The sequence below is a fragment of the Musca autumnalis genome, unplaced genomic scaffold (assembly GCF_047663935.1).
Source record: "Musca autumnalis isolate F117 unplaced genomic scaffold, ASM4766393v1 scaffold_5, whole genome shotgun sequence".
Lineage (NCBI taxonomy): Eukaryota > Metazoa > Arthropoda > Insecta > Diptera > Muscidae > Musca > Musca autumnalis.
Genome location: NW_027412088.1, coordinates 139,760,697 through 139,785,866, shown reverse-complemented (window position 1 = coordinate 139,785,866; position 25,170 = coordinate 139,760,697). Strand labels below are relative to the sequence as shown.

At 36.1% G+C, this 25,170-nt stretch overlaps 1 protein-coding gene and 1 non-coding gene across 9 annotated transcripts in view; one reads left to right on the top strand and one right to left on the bottom strand.

The window, feature by feature from the left end:
* The window catches only part of mam (neurogenic protein mastermind), a 586,128-nt gene that overhangs the window by 193,306 nt on the left and 367,652 nt on the right, over positions 1 to 25,170 (bottom strand). The gene's annotated exons all lie outside the window — the stretch shown is intronic.
* On the top strand, positions 4,208 to 4,286 carry LOC141387831 (U4 spliceosomal RNA). Its single transcript, XR_012408660.1, has one exon. It is a non-coding gene; the product is annotated as a U4 spliceosomal RNA (small nuclear RNA).

The following is a 25,170-nucleotide window of genomic DNA, read 5'->3' as shown; positions in this document are numbered from 1 at the left end:
TAATGTAGAGCTATACCAAATCATTGACATATACCAAACATTTTTAGTAGCCAAACTTTTTCATAAAGGACTCGAAATATTTACTTACATTAAACTAAGTTTGAAATAAATTTTTGAAAAAGGTTTAAAGTTATATTGCCAATAGCCATTTTAGTATGTGCCAGCAGGGTTTTGGAGCCTTTGGGCCATTATCTGAGGTAGTATTGACTCACTCCGGAAAATGTGTACCGAATCAAAAAGATGCGAGAGGAGCTCTTAAACTTCACTTTTTCCGAATTTTGTATCTCAGGAAGTATGGACATGCGCAAGAGAAAATTGTACCGTCTTAAAGGAAACCGCAAGGACAATATACTGAAAAAGGTTTCAGAACGATCCGAGAGGAGCTCTTAAAATTCACTTTATCCGAATTTTGTGTGTGAGGTACCCGAAGTCCATATTCGAGCCCGGTATATATCTGGAAGGAATAATACGATGTGCAAAGTTTGGACCAAATCAATTGCTCCCTTCAAGAGTTATCGTTCACACCATTTTACAGACAAATTTTGAACTTTTGTGGGGGAGGTACCAAAAGGAGTTGACCGATACGGCCCATCTTCGGAACTTATCTAAGTTTGGACAAAATATTACGATATCCAAAACTTTAGAGTTATCGTGCTCACCAGCTAGCCAGACAGACGGACGGACATGGCTAAAAATGGAATTTACTTGTGAACATTTTCGACCGATCATTTTTCACAAATTTCGATGTTGATAATCACGGCAAAGGTACATAGATTAAACTAAATCTTTTTGTGTCGATAAAGGACCATCCTAATGATTTCAATCGTGGCCGACACACGTTTAAAAAACGAAGGTCGTGAGGATCGTCCAAAAACGACGGTTGTGCCAGAAAAAAGTTAAGGTGTGCGCGAACGGATAATGCAAGATCTTACTACTTAGCTGACCCATTACAGAACATTTGTTCCATAGACCGAACTAAGAAAAGATCTCGAATTCTCTCTGTTTAGTGCTTCGCTTTCTGGAATACCGCGCCTTGTCATCTCTTCATCCACTTGTTTGCGCCATCTATTCTTTGGCCTGCCAATTCTGTGTGCACCGCCATGCGGCCCGAATTTATACGGCTGTTTAGCGCAGATTGGTCCGTAGATCTCTCGAAGAATTTTTTTCTCAAACACGCCAAGCACTGCCTTATCTGCTTGCGCAAGTAATGCAAGATCACCATGTTATATATCGTGAGATAGAGACATTCTTGGACATTTCTTCCACCAACTAACATTGGATATTGCATGGACACCTGACCGCAAAAATGGGTTTTTCTCCTAAGATCCAGCACAGTTTGAGAATAAATACGATCGCAATGCTTCAAACGACGTTTATAAAATCATCACATACGATGAATCTTGGATCTATGCTTAGGGGCCCAAAACTAAACAGCAATCGACCGTGCGGGTCTTCAAAGGCGAGCCAAATCTAACGAAAGTTGTTCATGTACGAAACACTTCGCCTAAACTGACCATTTGGCTACTATACGGCTTGAGGAACGTGGGACGGTTAATTCTGAGTTGTACACTACACTTTGTTTGTCGGAAGTCTCCTGAGAAATTCGAAAAACGAACAAGAGAAAACGAATCGTTGTGCACCCTGATAATGCGATCTCTCACAGGTCGATTCCAACCACTTCGGTCTACGTTTACGTCTTCCCTTGTTACTTGTTTCATTTTTATTCATAGCTACCATATTTTCCTAGTTAAATATTTATTGCCGATTTTTGTTTCTTAAAACACGCGCACACAAACAAATCTACGGAAAATATACGAAGACAAGAATATCCGACAACCGCCTTTGTGTCTCCAACAAAAATTTGCATTTTCATTTTAAACAGAATCACACAATTGTTGGTCGAGGTGGTGATGCGGTGGATGCAGCGGCGGTCTTTCGAGTACATTTGTTGCGACATTTCATTCATCATTTTTGGGGCTCTTTGTTGTCTACAGTTTGTTTGACATTCGTATCACAGTCGTATGTATGCTCCCCGCCCCTTATATCTATAAACTGAGTGTTGGCGTTGGTGCATTGAAATGCACTGAATAAACTGATGTTGCTGCTGCATTTGATAGACATCCCCCCATTAAATTGACCATTCGACAAAGACGACAACAATACACAAGAGGAGCATGTTCGTCGGGGTATATAAATTTCCTGCTTCTACAAGCGTGTAAGTGCTGAGATCGTTGATGAAATTTGAGGAAGAAAAATAAACTATTAATAAATAATTATACACTTGACCCTTAAGATTTTCGGATATACACAAAACATAATTTTGAATATTTTTTCATATTATCCAAAAATAATATCATATTAAAGATAATATCATATTATTAAAGACAATATCATATTATCCAAAGAAATAAGATATAAGGAGCTGAAGGGAGTCTATATAGATGAGCTGAAGGGACGAGTTGAAGGGAGATTTTATAGACAAGCTGAAAAGAGTCTTAATAGACGAGCTGAAGGGAGTCTTTATGGACGATCTGAATGCCAACATGTATTTCTGGCTACGGTAGTGAACCTAGAAGGCTGTTTGAAAGGTCGTCTTCATGGGCGTCCTAATGAAGTCTGCATAAGCGAGCCATATGGCGGTTTTATTGACGAGTGGAAGAGAGTCTTTACAGTGGAACTGAACAGATCCTTTTGGCTGCCATTTATCAACATAAGTCTACATCGAAATTCCTGCTACCTTCCCATCTTGATTTCCATTAATTATTTTACCCAAGCCTAAAGATCTGCTTTATTGAAATTTTCTTACGATAGCTGCAACTGTGAGTACTCAATAAAAGATTGAATGAAATAAATCGTGGTTGGATATAACAGAATGAATAAATGAATGAATTTAATGACTGACTGCTTGCTTGTTCGCTGCCTGACTGACTGATTGAATGAATGAATGAACTTTTCTTCTTCTTCTTATATTTTTTCCTCATTCGTAGTTAATTTGCCATTTCCGCTCTAGTAAAGTCATGAAAATCATTTAACATCTGTAGTCAGCAATCAGCCAGCCAAACTAAGTCGGGTTGTCGAAGAATATTGTTGTTGTCATCATTATTTTGCTAAAATGAGCAAAAATATGAGGAAAATTGTCAAAGCTGTTGATAGAAAGCAATAACATTCATTGACAAATGTTAAATGCCAAAGAATCGTCAACAAATAAGGGTAATTGGGTTTCTTGTAAAAAAAAGTAGACGAAGAGTAAGAACTACAAAAACATTCATAGCAGATAATATGCGATTTAAAGGCGATGAAAGTACTTTAACAAAAACAAGTGGTTAAGCATTTACCCTGTGAATAAGGAACTGATGGATATAATTCAGAAATTAGCATAAGCAATTGCCCGATGTGTGACATGTGGATAACGTAGAGGATCATCTTTACCTACCATCCATAGATGCCAAGAAACGGTCCTGAGTAGCTTTAGCATGGCAAAGTCCAGGAGTTATGTTGGCGCCCTTTATCTGAAATGGACACTAACCTCCCCTAACCTGTCACCTGAGGTACTGTCTTTTACGCCCATTAAACGTAGTGAGCAAAATGCACCGCAAGTTAACCTATACCTAGAACTATAGAAAACTTGGGTTGAACAAAGAGTTAGTAACCCTCCCATATAATAAAAACATTTTACTATGAAAAAGGGAAAAGACGAATCCTAAAATCTAACGCTTTCTACTGTTGATGAAGGCCAAATCTGACCGGAGACTTTTTTGGTGAAAGATAGATCTCAACCTCTTACCATGACAACAGTAAAACCCATACAGAGATGTTCAAATTGAGCTCTCTGGACGCCAGCCACTCTCTAAAAGCCCCACAGATTACTCTAAAGTAATCTTGCTGATGGAAAGTGTCGCTGCTCCCGTGCGATGGTATATACCATTTTTGGCCAGCAGAGAAAAAGCGACATTAAATCCTATGCACGCGTGCACAGGCATTTGTGTCTTTTGCGCTTACGCAGCTGGTGTATAAAACTAATGGTGGTGGTTTTGTGTTATGCTGCAGCAATGGCTTGGCCATCAGCTTAAGCAAATACCCACACAATTTTATTCGGAAACGTATGTAGTTTGTAGATATATTCAAAACCCAGCCTACAGGAGAGGTGACTGCAATTACTTTTCCCTTCCTTTAAGGAATTAAGATCGATACCAGAAAGATCTTAATTAGCTTTGTAAAGAGGCAATATTTTACGAATGAAGTTCTACAGAGGTGTGATTATTGCTAGTTGAAAATTTTAACCGAGGTGACCATTTGCCTAACAGCGTTCAACTGTATTCGAACGAAGTCTAACAGGTACCAACTGTATTCGAACGGATTCTCGTTGATACCAGAGCGCCTCAACGAGTATTAGGCTTGGTTGTCAAGTCTCTGCCATGGTTAGAAGGCTACGCCATGGTTGACCTAAGTGCCTTCGAAAAATCAATATCTCATGGATATAACAACTTTTAATAAAAACCAAAAACAAAAAACTCCAAAATAAACCATAGACACGGTGCCCTTGAAACAATTTTAAATGGAAGGTGCTTACACCTTGGAAGTTTTTGCGGATTCTGAAACTACAATGTTCATAGATAAGAAAAATCAAAAAACAAAAAAAATCGCCGGAGCGCTTTTTAAAAAAATCGCGATTTAAGTTGAAATTTTTAAGGGTTGTTTAGGTTTTCACGATTTTGTTTAGAAACCGCAAGTCCTATCAAAATGGGACTAAAGAAAATGTTGTAGCTATGAAAATTCTCTACAAGATCGACTTTTATGGTATTTTCGTAGTTTTTACCATTTTTGAGTTATAGAAGTTCAAATTGGGACAATGCACTGACTGTATCGCCTCCTTACAAAACAATGTCATGAAGGGTGCGCCTTAACTAACTTTTGATGAAAACCGCTTACACAGGGAAAGTTTTTGTGAATTGTGAAACAGCAGTGTTCATAGATGAGAAAAATCCAAAAACAAGAAAAAATCGCTGTAGGGATTTTTAAATAAATCGCGGTCAAAATCCACATTTTTAGGTGTTTTTTTGGTTTTCACGATTTTGCTTGGAAACCGCAAGTCCAATAGAAATGGAGATAAAGAAAATGTTGTAGCTGTGAAAATTCTCTATAGGATTGACGTTTATTATTTGTTTCCAGCATGTACCATTTTTGAGATAATGAAGCTCAGTTTACATTTTTAGGTTTTTTTGTTAGGGTTTCGCGATTTTGCTTGAATACGGTTAGTCTTATCGATATGGGACCTGAGAAAATCTTAAAGCTGTGAAAATTCTCTACAAGACTGGCTTAAGTAACTTATCCTTAGTTGTAACACTTTTTTAGATATATAAGTTTAACTTGGGAATTTGCAGTCATGACATTGTTTTATAAGAGGGCGATACAGAATTGAATTGAATTTGAATTGTCCCAATTTGAACTTCTATATCTCAAAAACGGTGAAACTGCCGAGAATACCATAAAGGTCAATCTTGTAGAGAATTTTCATAGCTACAATATTTTCTTTAGTCCCTTTTTGATAGGACTTGCGGTTTCTAAGCAAAATCGTGAAAACCTAAACAACCCCTAAAAATGTCAACTTAAATCGCGATTTATTTAAAAAGCGCTCTGGCGATTTTTTTTGTTTTTTGATTTTTCTCATCTATAAACATTGTAGTTTCAGAAACCGCAAAAACTTGCGAGGTGTAAGCACCTTCCATTTAAAATTGTTTCAAGAGCACCGTGTAGACTGCTATAGGTGTGGATGCCTTGGCATTCTCAGTCTTCACTTCCGCAAGTGCATCAACCTCACTCTCCCTGACTATTACAAATATGGACAATGGCAGCGAGGTTCTCACCACTGCAGTTCAAGCTCCTGTTTGACAAAGAAGCGGACTGTTGTTATGAACGGGGATGACATCCTAGAACTCGACGACATAAATGACAATTCAAAACTTTATCATTGATGATAAAGTCCCCCAAAGTTTCGGGGAAGACAGCATCACGGATAACATTTGGGATAATTTATCGTTGATGGAAGAGGAGGTAACTATGGACCCAACAGTGATCCATGACTCCACCTCCAGTCAAGATAATGTACGCCAATCCGTTTGAAAGGATGCTGACTGGACCGATATATCAACAAGAATTAGGAAATCATCGGCAAAAAGAAACGAACTTTGACTAAAAAGAACGAACCTTATGTTTTTGAGGAAGTTCGAAAAGAACTATTCTCACCTAGCTAATAGGGAACTATCCCCTTTGTAGGTGATGACTGTGGAAATCTCTTTATATTGGCATATCCGCAACCAGGATCGGCTGAGGGGGTGTAAATTTTTCCGGCTATCCTAAGCTCAAAGGGGAATACTAAGGTTGTCACCTTAGTAGTATCAGCCAGTAATGGTCGCAAAGGTTTTGTGACCTCTGAATCTTCCAATTTTTGCAAAACGTAAGTCCTCGACTAAGTCACAATCTTCCATGAAGTCTTTGAAGAACCCAAAAAGGCGAAGACGACAGCTAAATTATCCGAGACGGCCTCACTGGGCTCCTCATCTACCACGCTTCCCTAACATCATACCAGGGTGATAGAGATGAGACTGTTGGTTGGCGTAGATGAACCATTCGACAAAGGTTGAACTCCGAGCAAAAAGGTCATCGCGAGAGAATGTGTTCAACCAAAGAACAACAGCCTGCGGCTTTGAAGTTAATACTGTCGCAGCCGGTCCATTCGCCTCTCTTCGTCTCTTCATCACTACTAGCAGCTTGATGCGAGGAAGTTGACACTGTCACAGCAGGTCCATTCGTCCGATTCATTTGTCTCGGTGACGATGAAATTTAATGAAAAGATCTCTGGAGAAAAGAGCAAAATCCCTTCAGTCAGTGCATCCTTGTAGAAACTTTGTACTTCCGCGAAGGCGAGTTTTTAGCGGAAACTCCACTTGTCCGACCCGAAGCATGTTGACAATTCTATGCGAAGGTTGGTCCCGAGACTGATCCAAATGGGTATATCTCTAAAATGGATGGAGGGACATGTCAGGCAAATCTTTATCTCAGACGCAGTGGATCAGATCAACGTACGGTTCGGCCAATCAGACCTGTGCAAAAAGTCAAGGTCATTAATTGCGAGAGTAAGGAATCGGTGGGTTATCTTATGTAGGATGTTAATGGAATAGGCTCACGTCGGACGGTTCTTTGCACCGGATTGAGTCGGAGGAATCTTCGACCAGCGGCAATGTATGCTGCAATACCTGCTCCGAGCACTTTTGGCCCTTGTCTGGATAGAGAAGAGCCCCGGGCCATGGATCTGTACCGTTGAGATGTAATGGATATAGGGAATGGTTGCACTTCCGAGGCTGCTCAGGTTTTAGTCGCCTCCAGGGTTAACGCGATAAGAGTTATGTTGCTGCTTGCTGCGCCAGAGCGTCTCCCAGCATGTCTCCAACTTCGTCGACGCAATACGAGACACCCCTGCAGTCTGTCCAACAACAACAAACGCAGCATCTACTGCCACAATTTACGATGAGCGATGCTGCCGCCTCATGACACCAGTGGATCATCTTCATGAGGATTTGAAGATATTGCACAACAAGATGCAGGAGTGGTTTCAGCCCAGTTAGCATCCGGACGATGCAGCCACCTCAATTCGTATTGGTCCCGAATTGATGCCACGATACCCAACACATGCCTTACATGTGCGTTTGGGCCGCACGACATGCTGCATTTGTTTAGTTGCTCAACTAACCCAACTCACCTGTCTCCTGATTCTTTATGAACGCAGCCAGTCCACGTAGCAGATTTTTTAATCTGGATACAGAGGATAACTGAATAAAATATACGAAAGAACATATGTATTTGCCATGCTACAACAACAACAACCGATGAGCATGATCGCCTTGCAAAGAAATTTCTTCTAAACGTATATCGAGTTCCAAGAAGGTATACATATATCAGACAACAACTTCGGATCCTCCTTCGCAAAAGTTCAAAATTTTCGTTTAAGTGTAGTTTGTTCGAGAATCGTTTTGAAATTTTTTTTTGGACAAGTTGACATAAAGACCCAAAAGCTCTAAAATGGCTGTTTAGCTGCCAAAAAGGCAGGGCTATATTTGGCAAGAAATTTCTAATCTGGCTCTAATATCTCTATGGCGAAACTTTTAGTTTTTATTAACTGATCGTATGGATATTACAAATACATATGTTCTCTACTGAGACATCCATTGAACATAACGCTGATAAACTAGACGTAGCTGAAACTGTCACTACACTAATAGCCAAAAATAAACTTCATCCAACAAACACTGCCCGGGGTGGACTATTAAGTACCGCGAATGTGTGAATTTCAAGTGGTTACAATTTTTTTGATTGTTGCACAAACTACCATAAATTTCATGTGTAGTTGTTGTTTTTCAATTATTAATGCAATTTTTGCCAACACTTCAAAGATTCCCCATTCGAGTCGATTAAATAATTTTATTATTTACAACCTTAATTATAATTTGATTGATTTCTGACCTTCTGCAGCAATGTGGCAGGCCAGCCAGGCGCATCATTTCGAACGCAGAAGCTCAATAAAAAATACAAAAAATTAAAATCAATAAATAAAAAGAACATAAATACAACAAACAGAAAAATAGCAAATAAAGAAGATTGCAATAAGAAAAAGAACAACAACGACAGAAACCAATTAAATTAACCATTGATGATGGTGATGATGATGATTATGTTGGGGATGAAGATGGAATAACAATAATTATAATCTTGAGCGGGGGCCTGTTGTTTTTTTCACTCCTGCTGGTGCTGTTGTTGTTATTGGCAATGATCAAATCGATGAGGATGATGATGACGTTCTATTGTTGTCATTTGCCTTGATGACGATGACAACAGCAATGATGGTGACAATGATAAGAATGACACCAACCAAAACAGCTGTTACTATTTGTTGCTGTTGCCTTTAACTTGCCCTGAACGGTGTGATGTTTTTTTGGGCAGGCTGAAATAAACTTGCTGACTATGGTGCTAATACAAATGCCAATCGATAAACATCATCGTAATGATAATAATATTGGTTTCTCCTCTCCCTCTATGTTGATACAAAAGTTGTGATAAAAGATGGCACATTTTCGATTTTTATTTTCTTTTTCTCCTCCACGAAAACCTATTGTGTTGAAATGACAATGATTTTCACCTTGAACTCGCAATTAAAACTTGAATACTGAAGAAAGGGACCTTAATAATGACATTAGGAGGGTTATAGTGTGGTATCGAAATTGATTTCATATCGTATTACTTTGATCTTTAAACGGTACCAGGTTTAAAATCTTTATTCTTTCTTCCTTTAGAGTAGAGCCATATCATTGAATAATTTTTAACAATAAGTCCACGCCAAAATGTGAACGGATCTAGCCTATTTATAATTCCACATGACCTGTTCAGTATAAGTTCTGCCAATGTATTTTTGTTTGGAGAGAAATATCATCAAACTATTATATTTATTTCATTGGCATCAATTACAAATTAAAGTTTGTCCAATTCGTACTTTTTCTTTTTAATAAGTTTCTCATTCGATTATAAAACAATTATGTTTAAGCTTTTTAGTAGCAAATATTCATTTAAACTAAATTTTCTAATACAACTAGTACACTAGACCACCTCTTCGAATTTTCCAAAACCAAAAAAACACAGAGAGTGAAAAACAATTAAATAATTTATTGCGTGCATTTATCACTTGTCATCGAATCACGGTTATCGAGAATAATTTTGTTGGACAAATTAATTAACGAATAAATTTACACATGACTAACTGACTGACTGGTGGGTCTGCCTGATTGGATTATTGGAGGCTTAGTGGTAGGTAGGCTTTGAAATTCACACTAAATTTTTCACTTGACATTAAAATCAAACAAAATAAGTGTCACATATTTCTATACTTTCAGTTATTGCTTTTTAAGGTTGTTATTGCTTTTATGTTATTTTATATATTTTTAATTCGGCAACTTATGGCGGTATTTTTCCAATAATCAACAAATCAAATGAAACTAAAGTATAACTTACTTCAGTCGCAACCCAGCAAAACAAACTGTCCGAAAATCGACAGAAATCGGTCAGAAACTCTGATGCTGATTCTGGTCAGAATTCGGTCCGAAAGTTATATGGAGTGGTTGACATGTTTTCGAATCGAATCTTCGAAGCAAAATCGAATGTTTCTTCCGGCATTTCATTCCGAATCCCGAATCAGGAGAAAAGCCATGGGTAGTTAATTCAGAAGGGAAATTTTTTCTTTCTTGTCTTATGAGAATGAAAAAATGTTCGCCTAGGACTTTTTATTAACACACCACTACAGAACAAACCCACGCAGAGTTGTTAATAGTAGAACAATTTAAATGATGTGTACGAAGTATGTTGCATCAACACTAGCTTAAATTATTATATTTTGCATTTATATTTAAAAACTTTAAAAACTCTATATGCGAAGTTTTCTGCCAATCACTTTGTTTTTCGACACCAACTAAACAAAAAATCCCTGTGCCGACAGAGCCTCGGACCTAAAGAAAAGAAGCAAATACAATACTTTTTACGTCTATACGGGGTTTTTGAGCTTTTAGTCCAATTTCTCAGGATGTATGGATTTGCCACCGAAAAAATTGCCATAACTTTGAAAACGATAACTTTAAAAACGTGTCCTCTCTAATCTTAGTATGGGAGGTACCTGGTACCTGTAGTCGATATTCGGGCATAATTTGAGGCTGTAAGAAATAATACGACGTGCAATGTTAGGACCAAATAGGTTTTTCCATTCGTTGGTTATCTTACGTAATACCAAATTTAGTTGGTACCGACAGGGCTATTTGGGCCATTAGAAGTATGGACATCCGAGATGAGCTGTTAAACTGCACTTTTCTCAAATTTCGTGTGTGAGCTTCCCGAAGGACGGGACGATATAGTCCATATTCCAACCTGAGAGTGTTATCTTGCGGTTTTGCCATTTTAGTTGATGCCGTCATGGCTCCATCATCTCAGGATGAGAGAAGAGCTCTTAAACTTCACTTTTTCCGAATGTTGTGTAGAAGGTACACGAAGGAGTGAACCGATATAGTCCAAATTCGAACCCGATGTATGCCTGAAAGCAATATTACCAATTCGACCAATTCGGTTACTCCCTTCGAGAGTTATCGTGCGTACGGAATATTTTGAACTTTTGTGGGGGAGGTACCGAAAGGAGTGGATATTGTCTATCTTCGAACTAAACTAAGTTTGGTCAAAATATTAACAAATTTTGGACTCAATCGGTTGTTTTGTTCGAGAGTTGTCGTGCGCACAAGACTGTTACGGCTCGCTTTGATTGACCTATTATGTTCATGTCATCTGCGTTAGTAAAATTTTTGTCTTTCCTGTATGTGGTGCCTGGAGAGAAGGCTCCCTTGTGCCTGCATCTTCAGTTTGAGGTTTTACCTCTGGTAACATTTTCGGACTTCATTATTGCTCCTATACATCTCGAATTCCTCATGTTCACGTTTTTCCTGATCTTTATTTATTTTTTTTTTTTTCTTCTAAAAATACGTTTCAATATTTCAATATTTTACGTGGCACTTCGTGTTGCTACGGATTGAGGTTTGCGCTGTGTCTAACACTCATGATCGTATTATAGTGATGTAGGTGTTAGCTTCTGGTACCCATGTGTACACTTTGCGGCAGTTTCAATAAAGTACATTATTCTTTAACAATGTGCGTTCTTATTATCGGGATAAGGAGTGCAGTCATACGAGGACCTTGAATCAACAAGTCAAGGCGTGCGGAACCTCCTGGAGAAATTTTCGGACAGCTGCGCACTATTACGTGATGGGGCACGAATGTGGTGGGCATTCCACTAGAAAAGCAGTAACACCAACGTTAAGGCCCCCCACTCATTAGTCAGTCTGACTGCCAGCATTTATGGTAGTATGTGTAAATTTTTGAAATTTTGAGAATGTATGTGTGAGTTTTCCAACACTGATGAAAATCAAAATAGTTTTGATTTCAAAATGAACCCCCATCAGTCTGGGTGAATTGTGTTTATTTTCAAAATGTCAATAATTAATTTTGAAAAACAGAAAATAATGTTGGTGTTGGAACACAAAAAACGTAGAATTCATTCATTTTTGGAGGAGAAATTCAAGTTTTTTAGACTTGACTGATGGTTCGTTCTACACACTTGTCAGTCACACATACAGAAAGGGTTCATCGGACTGACGGCACAGACTGATAAATGAGTGGGGGCCTTTAGAGGTGAAACATTATTCAATTTAATTTTAAATAATAATGTTAAGCTGGGCACTCACCTATCAGTCTGCCCGACAGCATTTGTGATAGAATGTGTAAATTTTCGAAAATTTGAGAATGTACGTGTGAGTTTTTGAAGACTGATGAAAATCAAAATAGTTTTGATTTCAAAATGAACCCCCATCAGTCTGGGTGAATTGTGTTTATTTTCAAATTGTCAATACACAATTTTCAAAAGCAAATAATAATGTTTGTGAAGGAACAAAGAAAAATTTAAAATTAATTTTTGGAGGAAAATTTCAAGATTTCGAGAATTGACTCAAGGCTCGGCTACACTCTTGTCATGCACACACATACAAAAAGGGGTTCATCGGCCCGACGGCATGACTGATAGGTGAGCTTTATGCCGGGCATACACTATGGGCATGCACGACAGCATCTATCTATATATATAAAAATGGTGTAAAAAATGTATAGTAATTCATAAAATGAGAACGGCTAGGCCGATTTCTGTAAAATTTTTTGTCAGTTATTCGTATTTTCGAGGAGAAGGTCTTTACGGAAGAAAATTTTGGAAAATCTCTCTGGAAAAGTCGGAAAATTGGAAAAATCGAAAATTGAGTTTTTGTATGAAATTTTATTCCTTAATAGCGAGACGAAGTTCGCCGGGTCCGCTAGTTTGTAATAGTATTAGTAAATTTTGAAGTTTTTGTCAATGTATTTGGGAGTAGTTTTGGCAGGATTGAAATCAAAATAGTTTTGATTTTGTAAATGAACCCCTTTCAATCCGATGAATTTTGTTTATTTTCCAAGTAACCAACAAATAATTTTTGAAAACAACAAATATTATTTGTGAGGAAATTAAAAATTTGGAAAACTTCAACACAAAATCGATTTCTGGAGGAAAATTCATCATTTTTTGCAATATGGATTGAAGGAATGCCACACACTATTCAATCACACACGTACACAAGGGTTCATTTGGCAGTGCAGTTTGGCAGTATAGTGTATGCCCCGCATTAGGATTTGTGACAGGAGGAGCAAGGCTGCCTCTCATAATATGAATGGGGAAGAAGTTAGTGACATCAACGTAAGTAGTATGGAAGACTTCGCTATTAGTAGCTGGCCTGTATCGAAATCAGAAACCTCATTGGAATCCGAAAATAACTAATGTGGAAGAACTTAAAGATTTGTCAATGGCTAGACTAGGAGTCAACAAACTCTTAGTCTACTGTAGACATAAAAAGCTCTGTGATCTATTTTACCAAGGCTCTTCTAAATTGTTGTTGCCCGTTCATCCGAGGAAGAAATCTCAATTCGTATGGTAGAATAAAGACATGGATAATTATGGCGGATAGTAGAAGGACATACAAAAAGGCCAATAAAATCAAGCTTAGTGCCGATTGGGATGTGTTCAAAGCACATTGTAATAGGTACACGAGTGAGGTTAAGAAATTCAAACGAAAATCCTTGATGAGCTTTAGTGAGTCATTTGAGGGAGTTTATTCCGCGGGTTACATCGAGATGAATCTGGAGGGATCGAACTTCACATCTGAAGAAGTGCTTTCTAGGTGCACATAGAAGCCATCGAACACCTCTTTGTCAGTGTCCAATGTTAAACAACACTAGACACAAACTCTTCGGTGACTATGATTTATCGCCTGTCTCATACCTATCATACATGGACCCAGCAGTCATTGTCATTTTTTTAAAGAAGTCTTAAATGGCTATGGGAAAAATACGTTGAAAGTATTCAATCCTTAAACTAACTGCAATGCACTGACAGCTTTCTCTTTGAAGTTATATCTTCCTTTCCTAACAACTCGCTATTTATCTTTCTTTTTTTACACCCTCAGTCTTTAGACTAAGGAGGGTGTATAGACTTTTATACTGGCAAAATGTGCCAGTAATAATATGTGCACATTGTGCACATTGTAATAATGGTTTTATACCTCAAGTATGTTTGGACGAAATCCATTTCAGACAAGTTGATTTAGCAATTACAAAGTAATGTAAACAAAAAATAACTACTTATATTACTCCTTACTAAGCTATGAGTATGGTGGCACAAAGCGCATGTGTCCGACTTCAAATCCGAGGGTTGTGTGTTCAACGCTCACCATCGAAAGGGTACTTTTTGTTAAAAACAAAGAACAGTTGGTGGTGCACATGTAAACGTTGAAACAACCCTTAATATTCGTTCGAGTGACTTAGTTTAGCATGTTCAAATGCCGTAGAGAGCAAATTAAAATAAAATAAAAATATGAAGTGTGTAGAAATTAAAACAAATTGCCACCTCAACAGTTCCAAAAATAAAAAATACACAAATATGTTTAGCTTATTTTTCTACTTCCAGTGGCCATAATAGAATAACTAGACATTCAGTGCGACATGCCCTTGTTTAAATAATGGGATAGTAGGGGGGTTTTGTTAGTAGTTACGATTACTAATAAGTACTATAAAAACTCATTATTTAGTAAGAACTTTTTTTTGCTGGGTACCCCCGAAAGTTTAAAATGATACGCGTGATATCTGTTGATCTGAGCAACCAATTTGGTCTAAACTTTGGATATCCTAATATTACCGATGCCACTCCTTGGGGTCCTGTTTACAGCGATATTATGTTTTTCGTGGACAAGTCCATGCTTCCTGACATAGTCGGCTAAAAGCTCTAAGTTATATGGTGACCAACTGAAATGACTGGCGGACGCGATATCTATCGAAAAGAAATGACTTCCAAAATAAGATCCACTTCCAAATGAACTGTGCCGATCCATTTCTTCTAGTACAATCTCCTCCGCAACACTTTTGAGCTTTAATTTAATTAATTAATTGTTAATCCACATTTTTGTCGGCTATTTTAAATATTCAAAAAGGGCAACAAAATTCTGAAAGCTCCCTAAATAGATAATTTTTGGAGAAAAGGATTTTGGTTGTGTAGCCGTTATTAGATCTGTCCGTAGCTGAAAGTTTCAATTCATATAGGCCGAGGGTATATCTCTGTCGCAAAACCGACTGATAATTTGTTACTTGTTTTACCACACTTGCATTCTATATTCTACCCAGCAAACACAATGTCGGACGTCCGACGCGTCTGCTCAAAGTCGGAAGTTTTTTCTAACGCGTCTGACCGACATCGGTCCGAACTCTTGCCGTTTAGTCTGACGAACCTTTTCTCTCCCTCTCTCCCTCTCTCTGAAATGATTTTTTCTATTTTTTTGTGCTTTTTGGCAATATTCATTGTAAATAAACAGAGAGAAAACAATTGTACATGTTGCGCTCGCGCATTGTGGACAAATTGTAAATGTGTAATTATTGATGTGCCGACGTTGATGAAGTATGAACAAAAAAATAAGAACAATCGGAGAACAAATTTGGTTTATTTTAGTTATGCGTGTTGATGCATGATAGTATTTAAAGACCATTCATAGTGAACCGTTGTATACATATTTGTTTATTTTTATGAAATTAATGAAAATATAGATTTTCTTCGTCAACACTATTCCGTGGAAATTCATATGTTTTATATATTGCCAAAGTTAAGTTTCTTAATACTTTTATGTATGTGAAGACATGTATTTTTTCATATATTAATAACAATTTTTTTACATATTTCACAGATCCTGTTGATGAATTTCCACAGTTGGTTTTTTCTACAAAGTGGCGCACAAACATTTATTTAACAGCCTAAGATGATATTAAAACCTTTAAAACTTATGTTTTGTGGTTAAAAACATTTAAATGCAAAGATTTTAACTTTTCATGAATTAGCTGCGTAGTTTTAACATTTTCAAATAATAAAAACAAATTCTGTTCGAATACTTCGGACCGAAGTCGGTCCGAAAGACGTCCAAAGCCTCGGACCGATATCTGTCCAAACGTCGGTTAATAAATCAGAAATTAATACGATATAATTATATAATTTATATATAATAATAATATAATTGTTCCACAAACCAGGGTTTCGGAGTCGGAGTCGGAGTCTACGAGTCGGAGTCGAGCAATTTTGCTGGAGTCGGAGTCGGAGTCTGAGTCGAAAAAAATAACTCGACTCCGACTCCGGGCAAAATTTTTTCCATGCTATAGAAATATAACATTAAATTTGGAACAAGAACATTTTTTAAAAAATCATTATTTATTTTAAAAGAAAGGTATAAGAAAACATGTATGCTACCGTCTGCAATATACTAAGTTAAAGGACAATTCACAGGATATTTACTATCCTCTGGAGTTTAGTCTATTTATCCATAACCTCTTTCCTCAGGAGTCTTACTGATCTTTCCACAAAGGTCTATTGGTATTCTCATCTTGTTTTTTATTATTTTTTAAGTCATCCTTGTCTTCTACAAGATATTGTGGTCTCTATGGGAAACCTTACTGAATACCCTGTGACACAAAATGGAAGTCAAGAACTGGGGGTGGAAAGAGATATTGTTTCTTCATTTCAGTTAAATGGAATGAGGACCTTTCTGTCGAATATTCTGTCCTTCTAGCTCAGTTCCTTCCATGTCCTTTTTGTTCTTGAACACAAAAAGTAAAACAAAATGTTCCACCAAAAATTATATATTGTCACGTTATCATTGTTCTTTATTAATTTCACCATTACTTTCTCAAACAAACCGTATGTTTATGTATTTCGGTAAATTTCGCATAATCTATTAACTACATATACATATATAAAATTCGGATATATCTCAAATATTTCAAATAAATATTTCAATAAAATTATCCATACCACACCAAAGTTCAAAATGTGAGCGCTGAATTTTAGTTTAAGGGGTGATCCCCACTTATAAATTTCAGAAAAAATAGAAAAGTAACGTATCTGAACAATATTGCCTTAGTATGAGCGATGGATGGGAATAATTTATTTTATTGTGTACGCAGCATATAAACTGTTTTTTTTTTCTCGAAATCGGCCACAAAAATATATGACAATTGGTTTATTAGTTTTCGAGCTAGAGTTGGCACCGCAAAATGCTTTAATAAAAACAGGAATTCGTAGACGGGCTCAAAACTTCGTAGTATTTTTTTCTTTCAGATGAAGAAAAAGCACACTAAAATGTTGGCCTACATCCAGTTTGAAACTTGGTCATGATTTGCTTATAATTTTTATTGCATGTAATCCTTATGATTTGTATTGCCCCTTCATTTTCACATATTTTGAAAGCTTAAAGATTTTCTCGTGCGAAAGAATTCCGTCCAGAATATACTCGTGCAAAAAAAGGGAAATCCGACAAAAACTTTCTAACTTTGCTATTTTTCAATGTAAGATTCGGCAGAAACAATATTGATATGTTCGAATGTATTCCAAAGAATATCCTATCTAACGAATATGTAAGGAAAATCTAATACATTAGCCTATATAGTCCAAAATATAGGAAAAAGTTAAAAATTTGTGCACATTTTATTAATTTTTAGTGGTATAGGAAATCACTCTCGGAGTCGACTCGGAGTCGGAGTCGGAGCCGGAGTCGTTAAAAAAACTCGTCTGGAGTCGGAGTCGGAGTCGAGCCAAAAATACCTCGACTCCGAAACCCTGCCACAAACATCCCATAAGGAACAAGGGAGACTTCTCTAATATCAATGAGTGCACCCAGATTCATATTAGCTCAATGATATGGGACCTACAGTTTATCGCCGAGTCCGAACGGCGTGTCTAAGACACCACTTTTGTAGAGAAGTTTTACATGGCTGAAGTACTCAGGAAATGTCGCCAACATTACTGAGGGGTATTTTGCCACCGTTAAAAAGTGTTTTGATGTTGCCTGGCCGGGGAATCGAACCCACGACCTTATGTGTGCAAGGCGGGTGTGCATACCATTGCACCACGGTGGCACCCGATACGATAGTTCATCAGAATTCGAACCGAACTCGGTCCGAAAGTCTGCAAAAACTTCCGATTTTCATCCGAACTTCGGTCAGAGAACACGTCAACCACTCCATATGACTTTCGGTCAGAGTTCGGACCGAACTCGGATGTTTCTTCCGACTTTCGGACCGAATTCGGTGCGAACTCGGATGTTTTCTCCGATTTTGGTTTGCTGAGTAGTTACACGCCCTTGTTGATGAAATTCTGTAAAAATTTCAAATTTTATTAATCGTAAAATTACTTTTTGTCGCTATTAATAATTGTGATAGGTTTCTCCGAAAACAGAGCAGTTTTTATGCAATATTTATTTATTTAAGCATTATTTTTCGAATAAAAGTAAAATCGCCTAAAGTAATTTATATTATTAATGATAGCTTCAGCAAAAAGGTGACACTAATTCATTAAAAGTTGTGGGTGTTGAATATTGTGCGGTAATTGAATTAGTTTGTAAATGTAATGTAATATTGAAGCAGTGGTTATTAGTGCATATAATTGAAACGAGGAATACGATTAGTAATGTATATTTTTTGGTAAAATAATGTATTTATTTATTTTGTATGAAAAGCTAGATCTGTAGTGCGATTCCGTAACTTTTTTAAATAACGAACCGACATCGGTAGTTAACGAAAATATTCGGTTGAATTAACGATTGTGTTATTCTGTAACTTTATGTTACTGATTGATTGTAGAAATCGTTAACTCATACCGACGAATATCGATGTGAAGACAAATGTCAATTATTATATTTTAATATTAAATAAATATATTTTGAAGCTGAAAACATTATTTCGTCGCGATTACAAAACACAAATAATTTAAGGAGAAAACAATTTCTGCTTTTTGAAGAAGTGTGGCTCAAATAAGTGGTGTCTTCAAGCATTCCAGCATGCATAACCCAAGAATACCTTCAATTTCTAAAGTGTCAAGTATGTATGTATTGCTAGAAGTTAAATGACCAATACATTAATGCCATAGATGTTGGTGGTTTTATTTCAGGGTATGAATAAACATGTCATTAGCCATCACGTAATATCTCTGGAAGCAAAATAGCCAGAATAATATTGGTAGCCAAAAAAGGAGTTGAAGTGAATCGAGCTTACATCTTGTTAAGTAAAATAAGTTATTATCTTTACAAGGGTATTGTGGTGCAGCTAGGATGCTGTCAATTTAGCAAGGCCACTTCTTTTGCATGACTACGGATGCCAGTGAAGAAGCATTTCTTAAGATGCTTTTGAGCAACACAACCGAATTTTCTAGGATAATAAGTAAATAATATGTAACCATTCCGGATCATCGGCCTGAAGGTCACTTTGTGTGTGTGATTTAAAAGCAATAAAAGTGATAAAACACTTCTACCTTTATTTGAAGCGCAGTTGTATTTTTTTCTAATTGAATGTTGGGGTCATATTTTGGTTTGTGGTTTGTGGCGCTTTGTAAGGAAATTCAAAGCAGTGCAAAAAGAGCTAGCTTCGCTATATGATTATTGAGCTTTGGAATTATACATGACTTAAGCCCCTTCAATGATGTTTGTGGATCCACGTTACCGTCATTTGAGTTTATATATTCACATATTCAATTCACGCTCACGTTAAATGGAATTTCTCGGAGAGTATGAAAAGTTCTGAAATCCAAGTTTATACGCAATTTTAGCATTCTGCTTGTTAGTGATGCTGAGTCTAAATGTATAAGATTGCCACAGAACAAAGTAGGTTACAGAAATACTATACACGTTTTGGCCTCAGTACGGCATTATCCCAACGAAAGCATCCTAGAAAGATAGTGTTAAGGACATTGATATATGTAGGTCTTACATAGCAGTACCACACTTGAGTTCTTGAAGCATTAGGCCATATTTATATTATAGCCTTTTGCGGGGTTAACCTTCTTAACGAGGATTTATTTGACGTATACGCCAAAGAATTGGCATTTGAAACCCAGTGGGTTTGTTAAATCCGGTTATATATAAACGTACTATTAGCTAACGTTTTCCCTCTTTAATAATTAAAACAAAGGTTAGTGCAGCGTTCATATGTGGGCTAGCATGGGGCAACTTCGCCACTGTTGCGCCTTCCCAAGCGCCGATTTAACTGATGCTACATAATTATCATCCAAAGGAAAGTTATGAGTTAATCGAAGTTCTAAAACTTTTTCTTTAGCGTTCTTTATGCAATGGCGAAGCTGCTCCATGTTATCCCACATAGTTAACACTTATGTAAATGCCTTTAGAACATTTTTCTCAATAAGGCGGAATTTACCTTGTGTACCCTCCTTATTAACTTAACATATGTTCATATAAAAACGCCGTTTTTAAAGGAAATCAGCAAAATATTGCAATAATGTGCTGTCGTTAAGACTTAACAACTACTTTTTTTTTTGGTTGTTAACTTAACAATAATTTTCGGTAATTAACGACAAAATTACCGACAAAAATCGTTAAAATTTGTATACAGAATAGCACTTACCGAAAATTATCGTTAACTACCGACATTCGTCGTTAATTCTGTCGTTAAGGAGTTACAGAATCGCACTACTGAATAGACTAAAAAAGGAACAACAATTTAATATGTTTATGAATTATATTTCAGTTTTTTATTTTGTTATTGTGTTGAAAACGTTTATGCGATGCACTTTTTAATTTGTTTACTCTTAAAAAAAACATTCTTAAAGAAAATAGCCAACCCAAATGTTCTACATATATAAAATAATCGAAATTAAAAACCATTGACCAAAATCAACTATAAAAACAAACTGCATCGCCATAGAAATGTAGTGTTGGTGATAATTGTAATAAATACACATCTTAATGGCTAATTTCATATGCAAAGTGAGTCGTCCATCGGAGCCCACGTACTGCATTCGGATAGGAAAACGGCACTGAGCATCAACAGCCACATGAAAATCATGATGCATAATTTTAGACTCATTACAAATAGCAAAAAAAAAAAATAGAACACAAATATTACACGAACCGTATGAAATAGTCAATAAATTGTTGTAGTTAAATGAGAATACACGGAAAATAAATTGCAAATTTGTGATCTATATATAAAGAGAACCAGCTTTCAAAGATATACCAATGTAGTAGGTATGAAAGAAGATAAAAAATTGAAAGTCATAAAATTATTAGATCACTGATGGATGCAGTGTAAAGCTCCCAGCAAAAAAAAAAATATGGATATGTTTTAATCATATTTATCATTGTTCTATTTTTTCGCTAAGTGTATACTACCTGTATGTAATTGGACACACACAACCGTGTTTTCTGCAAACAATAAAATTTACATACATCGTAATATACATACATATATCTCGTTCACGTAGTAAAACACTACAAACACCACATATTGGTGATGCCAGTACTTTCCTCCCATCGCTTTTTGTAACCTACATCATCATCGGAATTGTAAATTCAGTATTTCAAATATAAACATTATGATTTTTAATGATTTGTTTAATTTGTAAGGCATTGAGAATAATTGAATGTTTGCATTTACATAAGTGAGTCATATGTGTACGTACATAGAAACTTATGCATGGATGTGAACTATATTACATGGACCATGGCTGTCAACAAAATATTGTAGTGGCTCTGTTGCAAAGCAATACATTAGGGCGACCGCAAAAAAATTTCGATGGAGATTCTGCCCCCCCAAAATGTTTTCCATTCGATCCAAAAAACCTTATCTATGGCATTTTATGGCGATCGTTAACCCACCAGAGTGCTCTTTGTTTCCAGAGTAATTTGTATGGGACCAGAGGTTTGACATTTTTTCTTCAAAATGATTTCCTGTAGTGAGAATAAATGAAATTTTGCCTACTAATGCCTAAAATAACATTCATTCCATTTTATTATAAAAAAAGGGTTCCGCCCAAAGCACTTTGAAAAAAATTTGAAAAAAACTTTTGCCTATTAATGACTAAAATAACTTTTATTTTACATAAATATTGAAAAAGGTCCCGCACAAACCTCTTTTAATTTTTATGATATATGAAATAATGTTATATATAATATAAAATGATATACATATGGCGAAAAACAAAAATTTTTTACAATCGATGAATCCGAGTTTCACCCTTTCAGAATTCGCGAACTGTTAACATATTCTATATAATATGATATACATTCTTTAAACTGAAGTGTTTTAGGAGGAATCCCATAAGGTCGACCATTAAAATTAATTTACGTGGAAGCTGTGTTGGCATCAATGTAGAAAAATAGGTAAAAATGGGTTGAAGCCAACAAGTTTTTTTATGCTCCCTTCCGATTTTAGGCTTAACCTTACATTTTATAGACATATGCCCAAAGAAAGACTCAAAGAATACTTCATGGGCAATATGATACTAGTGTATAATTTTTCGATATATCCACTGCATCCACCTAAAATTGATGCTGACATTTTGAAGCCGGAATTTCGGGGTTTTTTGAATTGTTTTAATAATTCGGACGCGCAACAAGATAATATTCAAAACTCACATTAGGATTATAAAACTCGTGATTCTACGTCGTTTAATGCATATCTCATGAGTGTGCTCCTTACAGCATTCTAGTAATTGGAGTCTAAAGGCCAATATTTGATGCGTGATTTTTTTTAAAAAACCTATTTTTTGCGTTTAAAATTTACAAGTGCCATTCAATTTCCATTGTACCCCGCGTGAATTTAGTTTTTTTACGCAACGGATCTAATGAGACCTTCCGCGATCGAATCTATCCACTAAAACCGCGGATATAGATACCCTGAAAATAGGAAAAGCAGCAAAAAATTATTTCGACAAATCCCCTTACTAAACCGCGATTTTCTTGAAATTTTTTTACTTAAATGGAATCCTTTATAAGCGATTATAATATTTGCGAAAACGCGTGTCATAAATTACAGAGATTCGAGTGTAATATGGGGTTTTCACCAAAAATAGAATGTGGAGGCACATCCGCGGTTCTTGAAGAATCTAATTAAAATTGGTATATTTGGACGTATTTTTGATAGGCGCTGACGAAACCGGATGCGCATCAAAATCGTATGCACATTGCGCGACTTTTACCAACTTTAAGGTTTTTTGCAGTGTATGATGCAACTGGTGGCACACAATGGCCCCTGAGTGAAACATCGAAATATGCATAAATTTTGACAGAGATTGATTCGCTGTATCCAAAAACGGATGCGCATCAACCGACTTTAACTAATTCGCGAATAACAGGCTTTTTAATTATAATATTAATTGAATGATTGTAATTTCAATATTACTCTTAATTTCCTACCCTTATAAGTTTTCACAGTAATCAGTTAAACTCTCGCGATGGTAAACCATATGTTTTGATGAAGTTTTAACTGTATACATTCATTATTCTATGGGATTTTAGCAAAATAGTTGGAGAACTCCCAAATATTTTTTTTCTAATTTTTAGAATCAAACCAAAAAAATATTTGCAACAATATTTTCCAACAATAGGTTTTTCTCTTTTGTTGTTGCTATAATATGCAATTTATGTACCCAATCTCTATAAATTTGGTATCATATTTTTCTACGCATTGTCTAGATTCCGCATATATTCTTTAATTTATTTTTTGAGGGTTTGTACGGATTCTGGGACAGGATAATTTGGATTTACTTCAAAATTTTTTTATTATTTGTTGACTTTCCGCGAAAATAATAATAAATTTAATAACTATTTAAACATCTACGAATAGATATGAAATGCTGTTAACGATTTATGCATACATTTTCTCATAACAACAAAAAAGATATTTTTAAATATTTTTTCTTTATATGAGAATAAAAACCGCTATAACTTTTGCGCGCATTGGCCAATTTCGTGAACGCGAGCAGATTTGAAACCGGATTTTTTTCCTTTACCTCTGTACCAAAAATCGAAGATGTGCTCGTAAAAAAAAATTTTAATTTTTTTCAAATGGAATTGTAAAGGAATTTTGTTATTCGCCATATACATATGTAAAAGTACGACGATAAAATAGTGAGAAACCAACGGTTATATCATTTCGGTTATGTCGTGTGCCCCTATACCTTGTTTTCAGTTAAATATCTGCTTATAACGTCTTCAAAAAATGGACAAAAGATCTGAAAAATAAAAACTTGAAAAGCTTTTTGTGCCGAAGCTTTCTTTATCGAATAACTTTATAATTAAGATTTTATGTAATCTTATGTAGAAACTCATCACCCTATGATACAGGTATATGAGGTTGTAAAAATGTCATAACCCTAGTCGACACATTGCACACTGGTCCCAACCTACGACAAAAATCGAAAAATCGATATCAGAAAATCTCTGCGACAATTCAGCAAATTTTCTCTAAACATATTATATTTTAATATTCCAGCACTGTTTTTGTAATTTATAACGGTACTAGCAGACCTCGGTCCGCGTTGCTGGCCCGTCGTAATGAGTTTTAATGACAACTTTTTATCGACTTTATGCTTGACAATTCAAAAATAGGTATTTTCTACCTCACTTCTTCGACATTGTCAAACCGAGAAGGATTTTTTGTCAGTAGCCTTTCTTTTCTCTTACGGACTTTGTCGGATTTTTTTCGCCAATTTATGCTTTTTAGGATTTGTTATCGTCCATGTCCCTGTCTTTATCCTAAAGCGATCTAATTATAAAAGTTAAAAAAATGGTTAAATTGAATTCTCCCGCTTATTGCGACTTATATGTTTTAGCTTTTCATGGCTGATGGACCGTTGATCCTCACCATTCAAGTAAATTTGTAAATATATAGTTTTTCTTGATCGGGGGCGCAACCACCGTTGTCTCGAAAACTAATTTGCAACCCGATGCACTCATAAGTTTAGCAAATATAGTGATTATAAAATAATAGGCCCCGAAATTCGTCTACAAATATATAGCATTTTGGACCACGGGACATTCCTGAACATTTTCTGAATATTAGGTTCAGTAGTTTTGGAAAAATAATGTTTTGAAAAGAGTGGGCGTGATCATCAATTTTCAAGATATAACATATTAAAAAAAGTAGGCCTGGTCCGGTATTTTGGCTCCAAATATGTACCTAGGGTGCACACAACTT